This window comes from Salmo trutta, chromosome 23 (genome assembly GCF_901001165.1).
Source record: "Salmo trutta chromosome 23, fSalTru1.1, whole genome shotgun sequence".
Taxonomy (NCBI): Eukaryota; Metazoa; Chordata; class Actinopteri; order Salmoniformes; family Salmonidae; genus Salmo; species Salmo trutta.
In genome coordinates, this window is record NC_042979.1 from 28,249,745 (window position 1) to 28,265,286 (window position 15,542).

A 15,542-nucleotide genomic window follows, 5' to 3' on the forward strand; every position below is an offset into this window, starting at 1 on the left:
CAGAATGCACTCCCAGGACTTCTACTTTAATAACAAATGTTGGTTTGGTTCCAAATAATCCATAGTTATATCCAAATAGCGGCGTTTTGTTCGTGCATTCAAGACACTATCCGAAGGGTAAAGAAGGGTGACGCGCCCGGCGCGTTTCGTGACAAAAAAATCAAAATATTCCATTACCGTACTTCGAAGCATGTCAAACGCTGTTTAAAATAAATTTTTATGCGATTTTTCTCGTAGAAAAGCGATAATATTCCGACCGGGAAACCCTGTTTTCGTTCAAAGACTGAAAATAAAAACATGGAGTCGTCTCGTGCACCTGTGCGCCAGTCTCATTGTTCTCAGATCGACCACTTACCAAATGCGCTACTGTTTTTCAGCCATGGCCTGCAAAGTCATCATTCAACGTTCTGGCGCCTTCTGAGAGCCTATGGGAGCGTTAGAAAATGTCACGTTACAGCAGAGATCCCCTGTTTTGGATAGAGATGATCAAGAAGGCCAAGAAATGGTCAGAGAGGGCGCTTCCTGTTTGGAATCTTCTCAGGTTTTGGCCTGCCAAATGAGTTCTGTTATACTCACAGACACCATTCAAACAGTTTTAGAAACTTTGGAGTGTTTTCTATCCAAAGCTAATAATTATATGCATATTCTAGTTTCTGGGCAGGAGTAATAATCAGATTAAATCGGGTACGTTTTTTATCCGGCCGTGAAAATACTGCCCCCTATCCATAACAAGATAACCATACATTTATTCAGATAACGTTACTCTCTTGCCATCTATTTCATTATCAGGGGCACTGTCACACCGTCAACTTCACCTGTTGGTCCAGGAATGGGTTGAATAGCTCTAGCTGAGTCCTGCCTCGCTTAGTTGTCAACCTCTGTGACTGTTGTTGCTGCCCGTTCCGCACTTTCGTGCCATGCTGCTGTATGTTGTTCTTCACTGTGCTCTGTCACTGATGCTACCTGTGCTTGTTCGTCGCTGTTATGTTCTGCCTCTGTTCTGTCATGCTCTCTCGCTGCCTCTGCCTGTTCATTGGCTTGCTCAATGACGTTATCATCATCTTCGACTGCATCCTCACTAACGTTAACCCTCTACTGCTGTTCCCCTGTCGGCTGCGTCTCCCCTGTACTACTTTTCTTCTTAAAGAAAGAAGAGAGATCCTTGGACTTTCTCTTCATTGTCTGCAAATTGACATAGTTACAGCGACTAATCGTAGCTAGTAAGCTAACGCTATACCAGCCCATAACGTCAGCTAGCTAGATGCTCTGGCAGTCCTAAGTTCATCAAGTGGTTTGAAAATCTTTCTAGAAAGCTACGATAACTCTAACTATAGTTAGCCAGCGCTCTCTGCTGTAGAGTAACCTTAAGGCATAAGCTAGCTAACTAAGCCCCCCAATAACGAATTTAACTAGCTAACTTAGCTAGATAGCTAACTAACGTAAGCTAGCTAGCTAGCTAGGTAATTCGACACCGTCCAAAAGCAAACAGTTTCCTAAATACATTTTTCTTTTTACTATAAGTAGTATTGTATGACTTACTTACCCGTTAGCAGTCTGGTGGTCTCATCTGAACTCTGCAGGCAGCTGCCAGCTAGGCTAGCTTCCGATGATGCCACCAGAGACACGAGGCTGAGCTCAGCTGCTGCTGACCATGAGGCAGACTGTCATCTGGCAGTGCACTGTGCAGCAGCAGGCCGGGTGAGGGGTGAAAGGGGTCGGAGTGTCACGCAGTGACGATGGTCAAAAGTGGTTGGCTGGCTATACATTTATTTTCTTTCACATTAACTATTATGAAAAATTTACATCATTGATTTAAATGAATAGTACTAATGTAACATATCAGATAGAAGCATATTACGCATACTCAGAAGCATTTATGCATTTGCGACTAGCGAGGGGGGGGCCAGCAATTGTATCAGGGTTGGCCGGGGCCCCCTATGTCCACCAGTTGGCGGCGCCACTGCCTACAAATCCACTAAGCCAGTCAGCCTGAACAACACAGGCATGTATGGTCACGTGATTTATGACGTCACACAGGTTTTTTTCTTCCCACCTGTTGTGTGAGGTACCCTACCTCTTCAGTTGACTGTAACCAGCAGATTGACCAATTTGCTTACAGATGCACTAGGGTCAGACAGGTTTACTGTGTAGATTAAGATATAGAAAAACTGGGATATAGGGACAATTCAGCGTGCAACGCATTTGTCATCCCTGGATTGATGTACATTTTCTGAGACATATCTCGCGGTGGCACTGCTGGGTCTTAATCTATACAGGAAGCCTGTCTGACCCTAGTGCAGCTATAAGCAAGCGCGTCGGATCTGCTGGCTACAGTTGACTTCAAAGTTGCACAGACAAAAGGAATACACAAACGCTTGAATCAGCATTCAACACTCTTTGTACATCGCAGCTAGATTATTGTTGGAAAGTTTTGTGGAAGTTAACATGAATTTCAAGTTGCATTGGTTGAATCTTATGTTTTTATTGGCCTGCGCCGAGCTATGTCTGTCTCAGAAAAATGGTAAGAGAAAGCCTTTTCCCTCTATTTCTCTCATTATTTGTTTTTTTTCTTCGATCAGATAAACGACATTGTGATATTCTTTAATGCCTTGATGGACAACTTGTTGAGTCGGATCCCCTCTATCTGATTCCTAAATGAATACAGATACTGTAAAATACACTTGCTTGTTATGTTGTGATGGTATTTGCTATGTCTGGTGTGGTTATAAACCAAAAGACGACAATGAGCGATGATGTCACCATCCCACATGTCAATGACACGCTGTTCTTCGCAAAATCGAGATGATTTTAAGGGGAAATGACAGCCTGAAGGGTATATTGAAAAGCAGGAGCAATGAGTTAGCCAGCTAAATTTGGTAAACAACCATAAATAACTATTTGTCTGATTCATAAAGAAAGCAAAAATTAAATATGCGTTTTTGGTTGCTGAGTTAAGGTCAGGGACCACACCATCAAAAGGTAATTGTTTCCCCCTAATCATATCACAATCAACGTTTATCAGTCAGCCTAAATAATTTGGTTTCATTTTGTTAAGACACTCCAGGACTTGTGCAGAGCAGATTGTGGATGAATACTTTATTAATCGTTCTGTCTGTAAAATACTAAAGACGTAGATAAAATGAATTTTTGCCGCATTTATTTCTAAGAAAATGTTATCTAGAATAGAAAATGGACAACATATCAACTCTTCTCAATGGGCAAGTCTGGAGAATATATCTAAGGTTAAGCACACAAAATGTGGTTAAAGCAAATGCTTCTGAAGTAGAGAAAAATTAGTTGGGGTGTGGAAAGAGCCTGACTTTCAGGAAATGGAAGCTACAGACAAGTACACTGAATTTAGATTACCAAACAAGAAATACCTATTTAGACCCAATCACCATCTCTTCAAAGTAAGGTACTAAATATGGTCGTATTTGTAACACTATGAAATGGGCGTTTAAATTGTGTGTAATTTAATGTAGTGAGCTTTGAAATTATTGATGTAGGTCCATTTTATAGTGGTTCAACTTCATTAAAATGTTGATGATAGTAGTATGATAAATATACGTTTTAGAAGTTTTTGAAATGTTTATTTACATTTGAAAATATTAATATTAATGGACCAAAATACTAACAACAGGTAGATGCAAACATTTTATTTTAGCCTGTGGTGCATGGCCTTAAATAGACCATGCCCATTTTAAGCTTATCCTTCCTAGAAATGTAAAGTTTAGGCTAACAGGCTGACCACACCGCTCGCGTCGCAAAATACATTTAGAAATCTATGTTATTCAATTATTGCACCCACACTGCTCGCGAGCGCCAACGAGCGTCTGCGTTGCCAAGGGCTAAAATAGAAATCATATATATTATATATATATGAAATATATCATATTTCTGACACAGAACGTGCTGCAAGTCCTGCCTCTCCCATCTCCTCATTGGTTTATAGAAGCAGGTACCCACGTGCCAACTCCTCATTGGTTATACCCACGTGGGTGACTGAAAGACGAACGAGGTCGGTGGCAGTAATGCACCTAATTTATGAAAGTTGCCAATCGCAATATCAAGTCAAGAGAAGAAAAGGCCTGGAAGGAAGAAAGATGACTAGAAACGATTCGGTTGACCGTTTTATGTGTGGATTAATTGGCGGAGTAGAGGACCTTGTGCATTTCAGGTAAAATAACAACTCAATGTTTATATCCCTGGACAAATTAGCTTGCAACCGAAAGCTAGCTAAATAGGACAAATTAGCTAGCAAGTGCAAGCTAACTAGCAAAGTTCCCATAAATGTTTAATGCTTTTCGACCTGTCCCCAAATTAATATAATTAGTTCAGAGTTTGTTTTGATATTTTAACCTGCGTGTCGTGATCACGTTTGGTGTGGGGGGACAAAATAACTTTATTGACGATGGCGCACGCACGCAGCCGGTTTGGGTTCCGTGTAACTCCTTGAACCTGCTTTGTAGTATACCCCTCTGGAGTCTTATTAGTTGATAAAAAAAAGTGTGTTTACTTTTGATATACAGTTGAAGTCGGAAGTTTACATACACTTAGGTTGGAGTCATTAAAGCTCATTTTTCAACCACTCCACAGATTTCTTGTTAATCTTGTTAACAAACTATAGTTTTGGCAAGTCGGTTAGGACACAAGTCATTTTTCCAACAATTGTTTACAGACAGATTATTTCACTTATAATTCACTGCATCACAATTCCAGTGGGTCAGAAGTTTACATACACTAAGTTGACTGTGCCTTTAAACAGCTTGGACAATTCCAGAAAATGATGTAATGGCTTTATGTCATGGCTTTAGAATAGAGGTCGGCCGATTATGATTTTTCACCGCCGATACCAATTATTGGAGGGCCGGGAAAGACGATGCCGATTAATCGGCCGATTATTTTCTATTTTTGTTTTCTAATGACAATTACAACAATACTGAATGAACACTTATTTTAACTTAATATAATACATCAATAAAATCAATTTAGCCTCAAATAAATAATGAAACATGTTCAATTTGTTCAATCTTAATCTGACTTGCCTAGTTAAATAAAGGTGTAAAAAAAAACAAAAAAAAAAAACGGTAAATCGGTGGCCAAAAATACAGATTACCAATTGTTATGAAAATTTGAAATCGTCCCTAATTAATCGGCCTTTCCGATTAATCGGTCGACCTCTACTTTAGAAGCTTCTGAAAGAATAATTGACATAATTTGAGTCAATTGGAGGTGTACCTGTGGATGTATTTCAAGGACTACCTTCAAACTCAGTGCCTCTTTGCTTGACATCATGGGAAAATCAAAAGAATCCAGCCAAGACCTCAGGAAGAAAATTGTAGACCTCCACAAGTCTGGTTCATCCTTTGACGCAATTTCCAAACGCCTGAAGGTACCACGTTCATCTGTACAAACAATAGTACGCAAGTATAAACACCATGGGATCACGCAGCTGTCATACCGCTCAGGAAGGAGACGTGTTCTCTCTCCTAGAGATGAACGTACTTTGGTGCGAAAAGTTCAAATCAATCCCAGAACAACAGCAAAGGACCTTGTGAAGATGCTGGAGGAAACAGGTACAAAAGTATCTATATTCACAGTAAAACAAGTCCTATATCGACATAACATGAAAGGCCGCTCATCAAGGAAGAAGCCACTGCTCCAAAAAGCCAGACTACGGTTTGGGGACAAAGATCATACTTTTTGGAGAAATGTCTTCTGGTCTGATGAAACAAAAATATAATTGTTTTTCCATAATGACCATCGTTATGTTTTGAGGGAAAAGGGGGATGCTTGCAAGCCGAAGAACACCATCCCAACCGTGAAGCATGGGGGTGGCAGCATCATGTTGGGGGGTGCTTTGCTGCAGGAGGGACTGGTGCACTTCACAAAATACATGGCATCATGAGGCATGAGGAAGGACAATTATTTGGATATATTGAAGCAACATCTCAAGACATCAGTCAGGAAGTTAAAGCTTGGTCGCAAATGGGTCTTCCAAATGGACAATGACCCCAAGCATACTTCCAAAGTTGTAGCAAAATGGCTTAAGGACAACAAAGTCAAGGTATTGGAGGGGCCATCACAAAGCCCTGACCTCAAATCTATAGAACATTTGTGGGCAGAACTGAAAAAGCGTGTGCGAGCAAGGAGGCCTAAAAACCTGCCTGAGTTACACCAGCTCTGTCAGGAGGAACGTGCCAAAATTCACCCAACTTAATGTGGGAAGCTTGTGGAAGGCTACCCAAAACGTTTGACCCAAGTTAACCTGTCTGGGCTAGGGGGCAGTATTTTCACGGCCGGATGAAAAACGTACCCAATTTAAACAGGTTACTACTCTGGCCCAGAAACTAGAATATGCATATTATTAGTAGATTTGGATAGAAAACACTCTGAAGTTTCTAAAACTGTTTGAATGGTGTCTGTGAGTATAACAGAACTCATATGGCAGGCAAAAACCTGAGACAAAGTCAACCACGAAGTGGAGGATCTGAGAATTGTAGTTCTTCGTTCTTGTCCCTTTCGAAACTAGAGTATCTGTGGGGTTACGTTACACTTCCTAAGGCTTCCATTGGCTGTCAAAAGCCTTGAGAAAGTTGTTTCAGCCTTCTCCTGTTACTGGGCAGATAATAGGAGCTCAGTTATTGAGTGGACTGCCTGGAAACAAAGGGATTGGATATGCTCAGTCCCGCGAGCACGCCGTTCCTTCTTTTTCTCCTTGAATGAATACGCTATTGTCCGGTTGGAATATTATCTCAATTTTACGTTAAAAATACCATAAAGATTGATTTTAAACAGCGTTTGACATGCTTCTAAGTACGGTAATGTAACATTTTGACTTTTCGTCTCTGGCCTTTGGATAGTGCTCTGAACGCATGAACAAAACGGAGGTATTTGGACATAAATATGTATTATTTTGAACAAAAACAACATTTCTTGTGGAAGTAGCAGTCCTGGGAGTGCATTCTGACGAAGATCAGCAAAGGTAAGAGAATATTTCTAATACTATTTCTGAGTTTAGGTTGCCCCGAACTTGACGGGTGTCTGTATAGCTCGCTGTGATGGCTGAGCTATGTACTCAGAATATTGAAAAATGTGCTTTCTCCGTAAAGCTATTTTAAAATCTGACAAAGCGGTTGCATCCAGGTTGCATCCAGGAGTAGTCTATCTATAATTCTTTAAATAATTGTTATATATTTTGTCAATGTTTATGATGAGTATTTTTGTAAATTGATGTGCACATTCACTGGAAGTTTTGGTGGGAATACATTTTCTGAACATCACGCGCCAATGTAAAATGCTGTTTTTGGATATAAATATGAACTTTATCGAACAAAACATACATGTATTGTGTAACATAATGTCCTAGGAGTGTCATCTGATGAAGATTGTCAAAGGTTAGTGCTTCATTTAGCTGTGTTTTGGGTTTTATTGACACGTCCTTGCTTGGAAAATGGCTGTGTGATGATTTTTGTCTATGTACTCTCCTAACATAATCTAATGTTTTGCTTTCGCTGTAAAGCCTTTTTGAAATCGGACAATGTGGTTACATCAAGGAGAAGTGTATCTTTAAAATGGTGTAAAATAATTGTATGTTTGAGAAAGTTGAATTATGACATTTTGTTGTTTTTGAATTTGCCGCCCTGATATTTCACTGGCTGTGTCCCGCAGCGTCCCACGTAGCCCATAGAAGTTAAACAATTTAAAGGCAATGCTACCAAAAACTAATTGAGTGTATGTAAACTTCTGACCCACAGGGAATATGGTGAATGAAATAAAAGCTGAAATAAATAATTCAAATCAAATTTATTTATATAGCCCTTCGTATATCAGCTGAAATCTCAAAGTGCTGTACAGAAACCCAGCCTAAAACCCCAAACAGCAAGCAATGCATGTGAAAGAGGCACGGTGGCTAGGAAAAACTGCCTAGGAAAAACTCCCTAGAAAGGCCAAAAACCTAGGAAGAAACCTAGAGAGGAACCAGGCTATGAGGGGTGGCCAGTCCTCTTTTGGCTGTGCCGGGTGGATATTATAACAGAACATGGTCAAGATGTTAAAATGTTCATAAATGACCAGCATGGTCAAATAATAATAATCGTTGTAGTTGTCGAGGGTGCAACAAGCACGTCCGGTGAACAGGTCAGGGTTCCGTAGCCGCAGGCAGAACAGTTGAAACTGGAGCAGCAGCATGGCCAGGTGGACTGGGGACAGCAAGGAGTCATCATGCCAGGTAGTCCCGAGGCATGGTCCTAGGGCTCAGGTCCTCCGAGAGAAAGAGAGAATTAGAGAGAGCATATTTAAATTCACACAGGACACCGGATAAGACAAGAGAATACTCCAGATGAAACAGACTGACCCTAGCCCCCCGACACATAAACTACTGCAGCATAAATACTGGAGGCTGAGACAGGAGGGATCAGAAGACACTGTGGCCCCATCCGATGATGATGAGGAGGGACAGGGCCAAACAGGCAGGATATAACCCCACCCACTTTGCCAAAGCACAGCCCCCACACCACTAGAGGGATGTCTACAACCACCAACTTACCGTCCGAAGACAAGGCCGAGTATAGCCCACAAAAATCTCTGCCATGGCACAACCCAAGGGGGGGGCGCCAACCCAGACAGGAAGACCACGTCAGTGACTCAACCCACTCAAGTGACGCACCCCTCCCATGGACGGCATGGAAGAACACCAGTAAGTCAGTGACTCAGCCCCTGTAATAGGGTTAGAGGCAGAGAATCCCAGTGGAAAGAGGGGAACCGGCAAGGCAGAGACAGCAAGGGCGGTTCGTTGCTCCAGCCTTTCCGTTCACCTTCACACTCCTGGGCCAGACTACACTTAATCATAGGACCTACTGAAGACATGAGTCTTCAGTAAATACTTAAAGGTTGAGACTGAGTCTGCGTCTCTCACATGGGTAGGCAGACCATTCCATAAAAATGGAGCTCTATAGGAGAAAGCCCTACCTCCAGCCGTTTGCTTAGAAATTCTAGGGACAATTAGGAGGCCTGCGTCTTGTGACCGTAGCGTACGTGTAGGTATGTACGGCAGGACCAAATCGGAAAGATAGGTAGGAGCAAGCCCATGTAATGCTTTGTAGGTTAGCAGTAAAACCTTAATTCTCTACTATTATTCTGACATTTCACATTCTTAAAATAAAGTGGTGATCCTAACTGACCTAAGACAATTACTTTTTACTAGGACTAAATGTCAGGATTTGTGAAACTGAGTTTAAATGTATTTGGCTAAGGTATATGTAAACTTCCGACTTCAACTGTAGTTTGCATAAGAACAGTGGTGGTAAACGTTCTCAATTGTCATACTTGAGTAAAAGTTAGGATACCTTAATAAAAAATTACCAATATTCACAAAGTAAAATGCTACTAGAGTAAAAGTCTAAAAGTATATGGTTCTAAATATACTTAAGTACAGTCGTGGAAAACTTACAAAATGTTCATAATTGAGTTGAAGTGCAAAGTAAAAGCAAATCCTATCAAATTCCTTATACTAAGCAAACCAGACAGCACAATAAAAACACAACTGGAACTCACACATCATTTACGAACACAGTATTTGAGTTAAGTGAGTCTGCCAGATCAGAGAGAGTAGGGATGACAACTAGGGTTGCACATTTTGTGGAATATTCAGAGATGGAAACTTTAAGTGGAAATTGATGGGAATTGATGGGAATTAATGGAAATATATGCAAATTAATATTAATACCATTTAAATGTAGATTTTTTTTGCATTGGATATATTTACCATATCATCTGGAGACAGAAACATAAACCTTTTACCTTATCATAAGTAGACATAATTGCAAATGGTTAAATTTTTCCAGTAGATATAAAAACAAACGATTTAGTTACGAATTTAACTTTTAATTAAATGAGTTGAATCTTCACATGGGATGATTTCACTGAACAACAAAAGAAAGGGAATATTGAATGATTAACAATGATCCATCGCATCTCCCAAAAACGTTTTCAACATACATCTGTAAAATGATAGTCTAGAAACTAAAGCTTTGGTTGTCTTCCTCTCAGGTTTCCATGTCTTCTCCTTGGACCTCCTTAATGTCCACCTCTTGAACATCAGAGTCTGAGGCCTCATCTTCACTGTCACTTTCCAACCTTGTTGAGGATGGCTCGTTTTGCCCGGTTGTCCACCAATTTTTCAACCCTTGTATTGGTCAGCCTGTTGCGTGCTTTGGTGTGTGTGTGTTCCCAAACAAGGACCAGTTGCGCTCTGAGGCGGCTGATGTTGGTGGGATTTGGAGGATGATGGAGGCAACAGGGGAAAGAGCCTCAGATCCACAAAGTCCCTTCCACCAGGTGGCTGATGAGATATGTTGGCACGACTGCTATATTGCATCTCCATCCCAAAGCCCTTGCTTGGAACTGTACTTCGCCAGACTGGCAAGAACCTTGCCCTCATCCAGACCAAGGTGATGAGACACGGTAGTGATGACACCATACACCTTGCTGATCTCTGCACCAGACAGGATGCTATTGCCAGCATACTTGGGGTCCAACATGTACGCTGCGGCGTGTATGGGCTTCAGGCAGAAGTCTTCACACTTTTTAATGTATTTCAGAACTGCAGTTTCCTCTGCTTGGAGCAACAGTGAAGTGGGCAGGGCAGAACGGATTTCTTCTCTTACATCTGCAAGCAGTCTGAACATTAGACAGGATTGCATATTTATTTTTTATTTTATCTTTATTTAACTAGGCAAGTCAGTTAAGAACAAATTCTTATTTACAATGACGGCCTAGGAACAATGGGTTAACTGCCTTGTTCAGGGGCAGAACAACAGATTTTTACCTTGTCAGCTCGGGGATTCGATCTAGCAACCTTTCGGTTACTAGTCCAATGCCCTAACCTCTAGGCTACCTGCCACATTGTCTCCCTCAAACCGTGCAATGGCTACTGCTATAGGTTTCAGGAGTTTCAGGCTGCTTCCCAAAATACATCATCCAGGAGGATCCTCTTGATGGGGCTGTCCATATTGGCAGACTGTGGTATGGGGACTCCTTCCCCTCCAGGAGACTGTCAATCATGATGACAACACCACCCCAATGGGTGTTGCTGGACAGCATCAATGTGGTGCTCTTATTCTTCTCACTTTGCTTGGTGAGGTAGATTGCTGCTATAACTTGATGACCCTTCACATACCTAGCCATTTCTTTGGCTCTCTTGTAGAGTGTATCCATTGTTTTCAGTGCCATGATGTCCTTGAGGAGCTGATTCAATGCATGAGCAGCACAGACAATGAGTGTGATGTGAGGGTTTGACTCCTCCACTTTAGACCAAGAAGCCTTCATGTTCGCAGCATTGTCTGTCACCAGTGCAAATACCTTCTGTGGTCCAAGGTTATTGATGACTGCATCAGCTCATCTGCAACAGACCGGTGTGTCTGTTGTTCCTTGTGTCTGTGCTCTTGTAGAATACGGGTTGAGATGATCTAGTTAATTATCCCTTGTCCACGAACATTCGACCAGTCACCAGAGATGATTGCAATACAGTCTGCTTTCTCTATGATTTGCTTGACCTTCACTTGAACTCTGTTGAACTCTACATCCAGCTAATTGGTTGGAGGGGTGTCTGCTGGGCGAAGAACATTCAGAATTCTCTTCCAATACACATTGCCTTTGCGCATCAGAGGTGAACCAGTTGCATACACAGCTCAAGCAAGACATTCATCAGCATTTCTCTGACTACGTTCCTTTGCTGAGTCAAAAAACTTCTGATTCCAGGAGGACCATGAGCTGTTGCTATTGATAAGGTGTTTGATTCATCATTTTCACCTCAAATAAAAGTAGACGGACTTTTGTCAGAGGTTGCTTGTTGTGAGCGCTGAGGGAACTTTATGCACTTGGCCAGATGATTCTGCATCTTTGTTGCATTCTTCACATATGACTTGGCACAGTATTTGCAAATGTACACAGATGTTCCTTCCACATTAGCTGCAGTGAAATGTCTTCACACATCAGATAGAATTCCTGTAAAGATTAGGAAAAAAGAGTAAAAAAACCCCAAATACAATTCCATGTACAGATAAATAGTTAAGCAGTTAGATTAAACAACTCATTTGTAAGACTTTTTACAAAATGAAACATGTATGGAAACAGGTGAATTAACACTCCTCAGTTAGCAGGCTCAAGCAAGCTAAAACCCACATGGTAGCAAATACTAACTAGCTTAAGTTGTTAAGAAGTTAGAAATTATTTAAACACACTTTGCTGTAGGCTACTATTTACTAGTTAACAGAAAATCATCTATGTCATATAAAATATATTCACCCCACCCAGTATTGTAATCAAAACTTCCCAGAAAGCATATCGTCTTTGGCTCAGACAATGTAGTAGCGTGGGCTCAATAGCATCTCATTGGTGTGCAAGATCTTGGAATCAGCTGTATGTGTGATGGAAGAGTGCACTGTGTGTGCAAAGGGTTGCAATTCCATTGAATTGGGGATAGTTTAACCAAAATATGCCACAAGACCTAGAATTGCCTTATGTGTATCCTGCAAAAAAGTTTCACTGTTATAAGCTAACTTTTTTTGATGAATTTTAAGCAAAATTCTCCAAATTCCAGGGCTTAACTTACAATGGAAAATTTCCGGGAAATATTCCGGAAAGTTTTCGAAAAGTTTCCGACCCTTTGCAACCCTAATGACAAAGTATTAGATTGAACCAATGAATTGAACCATGATGCTGTCCTGCCTCAGCATAAATAATGTAATGACTACTTTTTGGTGTCAGGGAAAATTAATGGGAGTATAAAGTACATATTTTCTTTAGGAACGTAGTGGAGTAAAAGTTGTCAAAAATAAAAGTAGTAAAGTACAGATAACCCCCCCCCAAAATGTACTTCACAACACTGCATAAGAACAATTAGAAAAGTAATAATTTAAGTATGCAATAAATCACAAATGGCTATTGTATTCAAACGCCATACATTCTAACCCCATTTTTGGAATTCCTTAAACACCCCTATTTATTTTCATCTTGTTTCTCTTTTTTCTCAGAGCGGTGTAATGCTGGCGTTGAAGACCGAGGCTTCACGGGGGATGAGACAGCGGCGGGGGTGCAGGTCTCCCTGGAGGCCTGCATGGTTCTGGACAGTCATCTGACCACTGTGTTCTTCCCCATCGTCTACATAGTGGTGTTTGCTGTGGGGCTGCCCACCAACGCCATGGCCATCTGGGTCTTCCTGTTCAGGACCAAGAAGAAGCACCCTGCCGCCATCTACATGGCCAACTTGGCTCTGTCTGACCTGCTCTTTGTCATCTGGACGCCTCTGAAGATCGCCTACCACTTCAACGGTAATGACTGGATCTATGGAGAGAGGCTGTGTAAAGTCTTGGTGGGCTTTTTCTATGGGAACATGTACTGCTCCATCCTCTTCATCACCTGTATCAGTGTCCAGCGCTACTGGGCCATCGTTTACCCCCTCTCCCAGGATTGTAGGAACAACCATGTAGCCATCGGTGTCTCGGTCGCAGTCTGGGTGGGGGTCTGGCTGCTGACCACTCCTCTCTACCTCTACGACCAGACAGTCAAGGTGACCAACCTCAACATCATCACCTGCCACGACGTCACTCGGCCAAGCCAGAATAGCATGGCCGCCGGCTTCTTCCTGACCATGGGAACCCTGGGATTTGTAGTTCCCACCGTGTTGTGCGTGGTGGTTAACGTTCTGATGCTCAAGTCCCTGAGGAACTCAATGACGAACGCCAGCATCACCAAGAATCGGCGCAAGGCTGTGGTGCTCATCATTACTGTACTGATCATCTTCCTGGTCTGTTTCACCCCCAGTAACATCATGATGCTGGTGACCTACTCTCTCCTGCTGGCTCAAGTAGCACACAATGACTACGGCTTCTACATCACCACCCTGTGTCTGGCCAGCCTCAACAGCTGTGTGGACCCATTCATCTACTACTTCATCTCAGAGGAGTTCAGGGAGCAAGTAAAGAACACGCTGAGATGCCGCAGCCAGAGGGCATGATTAGGATGAGGGTCTCGTTCACTGCTCTGAAGTACTTCAAGATGAGTAACACCATCCAGGTTTGGGGTCAATTCATTAAGTACTGATTAGGAAAATGTGGAATTGGATTGGTTGATTTGGTTTACTTTCTGAATTGTCTGGCATTAAAATGGAATTGACCCCAACCTTGGTACCTGCACCTTAGACTCAGGGAACACACAGATCAGCTACGTTTAGGGGGGCTCTCATGTGGAGATCAAAGTTGGCTGTACTGATGTTTTTAAAGAACTGGACAGGTTAAAGGGAATACCAGGTTGGTCTTAATCTACTATGTGTCTTTCACCTAACATTTTGTTTTCATCATCATCAATGGAGAGAAGCTATTTTAAACTGAGATGCAACCCCAGACTACTTCATATTATGTGCTTGTTATATTGCCTCCTTGCCCCTCATATAATGCAGATTTTGTTGGTTTTATCTAGAAAACAAAATCGGAGAGTGTGTTACTGATCCATCCTCCACATTTAGACAGTCAAAGATGTCTATTTTATGTTTGTTCCAGCTCTGAGCTCTCTGAAACTGTTAACTTAGTTCTTAGTGCCCCGCACTGACCCTTCACTTCTGGCAACGGGTATTGTTCTTTATCAAGTAAGCCATACATGACCTACTGTACAGTGCCTAGTGAAAGTCTATACACCCCTTGTATAGTGCCATGACGTGGCCCTTTCTTGGTATAGGTTGTGGCATCCCCCCTCTCTCTCACGCTCTCCTACACCCAGGTTCTGTTATCTCAGGCCCTAAATTCCTGGTGGAGTTTCTCTCCCCCTTGCCATGCAGAAACAGAGACACAGAGAGAACAAAGGATTTCACATGGCAAACTCCTAAATCCCCAAAATGGGAAATTGAAACAAAATGTCCACTTGTGGGAATGGTCCGTGGACACTTAAGTGACGGGTATGACGAGTGCGTTTCCTTTGGTGACCTCAGAGAGGACAGGAAACACACATAACTATATCTCTGATTGTGTATGAATGAGTAAAGATGAAACTATTTGTGAAATGATGTAATGTGATGTTAAACCTTTAATGTGAGAGAATTGTATTCTCTTTAAAGTTGAACTAAGTCATTGGCCACGCCCCCGTGAGCACAGACATGATCTGGCATCATAGAACCACCTTTTCTTTTGTTACGAATAAAACCCCCTCCTGACGAAATCCTCTTCACACCACAAAAACCTCAGTGTCAGTTAACGTTGCAATGGATGTTGAATTCCTAACCATACCAGGTGGAGCATTGGCTACACGGGTGGAAATGGTTAAACTCTGAGACTATCGATCCCGACAGAATAAGAGCAAATCTTAGATCCTAATTACTAGTCTGCAGCCAGAAATGTAAACCTGGGATTGTGAATACCAATAACTGACGAAACATCTATTCTATGAGAACATAGAATCCCTGTTGCTCAGTTGGTAGAGCATGGTGTTTGCAACGCCAGGGTTGTGGGTTCGATTCCCACGGGGGGCCAGTCCGAGAAGGAGAAAAAAAA

The 15,542-nt window shown here is 41.9% G+C and overlaps 1 pseudogene; it reads left to right on the top strand.

Annotated features, from left to right (window-relative positions):
- The first annotated feature begins 1,888 nt into the window (after positions 1-1,888).
- LOC115159725 (proteinase-activated receptor 2-like) lies at positions 1,889-15,230 on the top strand (annotated as a pseudogene).
- Positions 15,231-15,542: the final 312 nt, after the last annotated feature.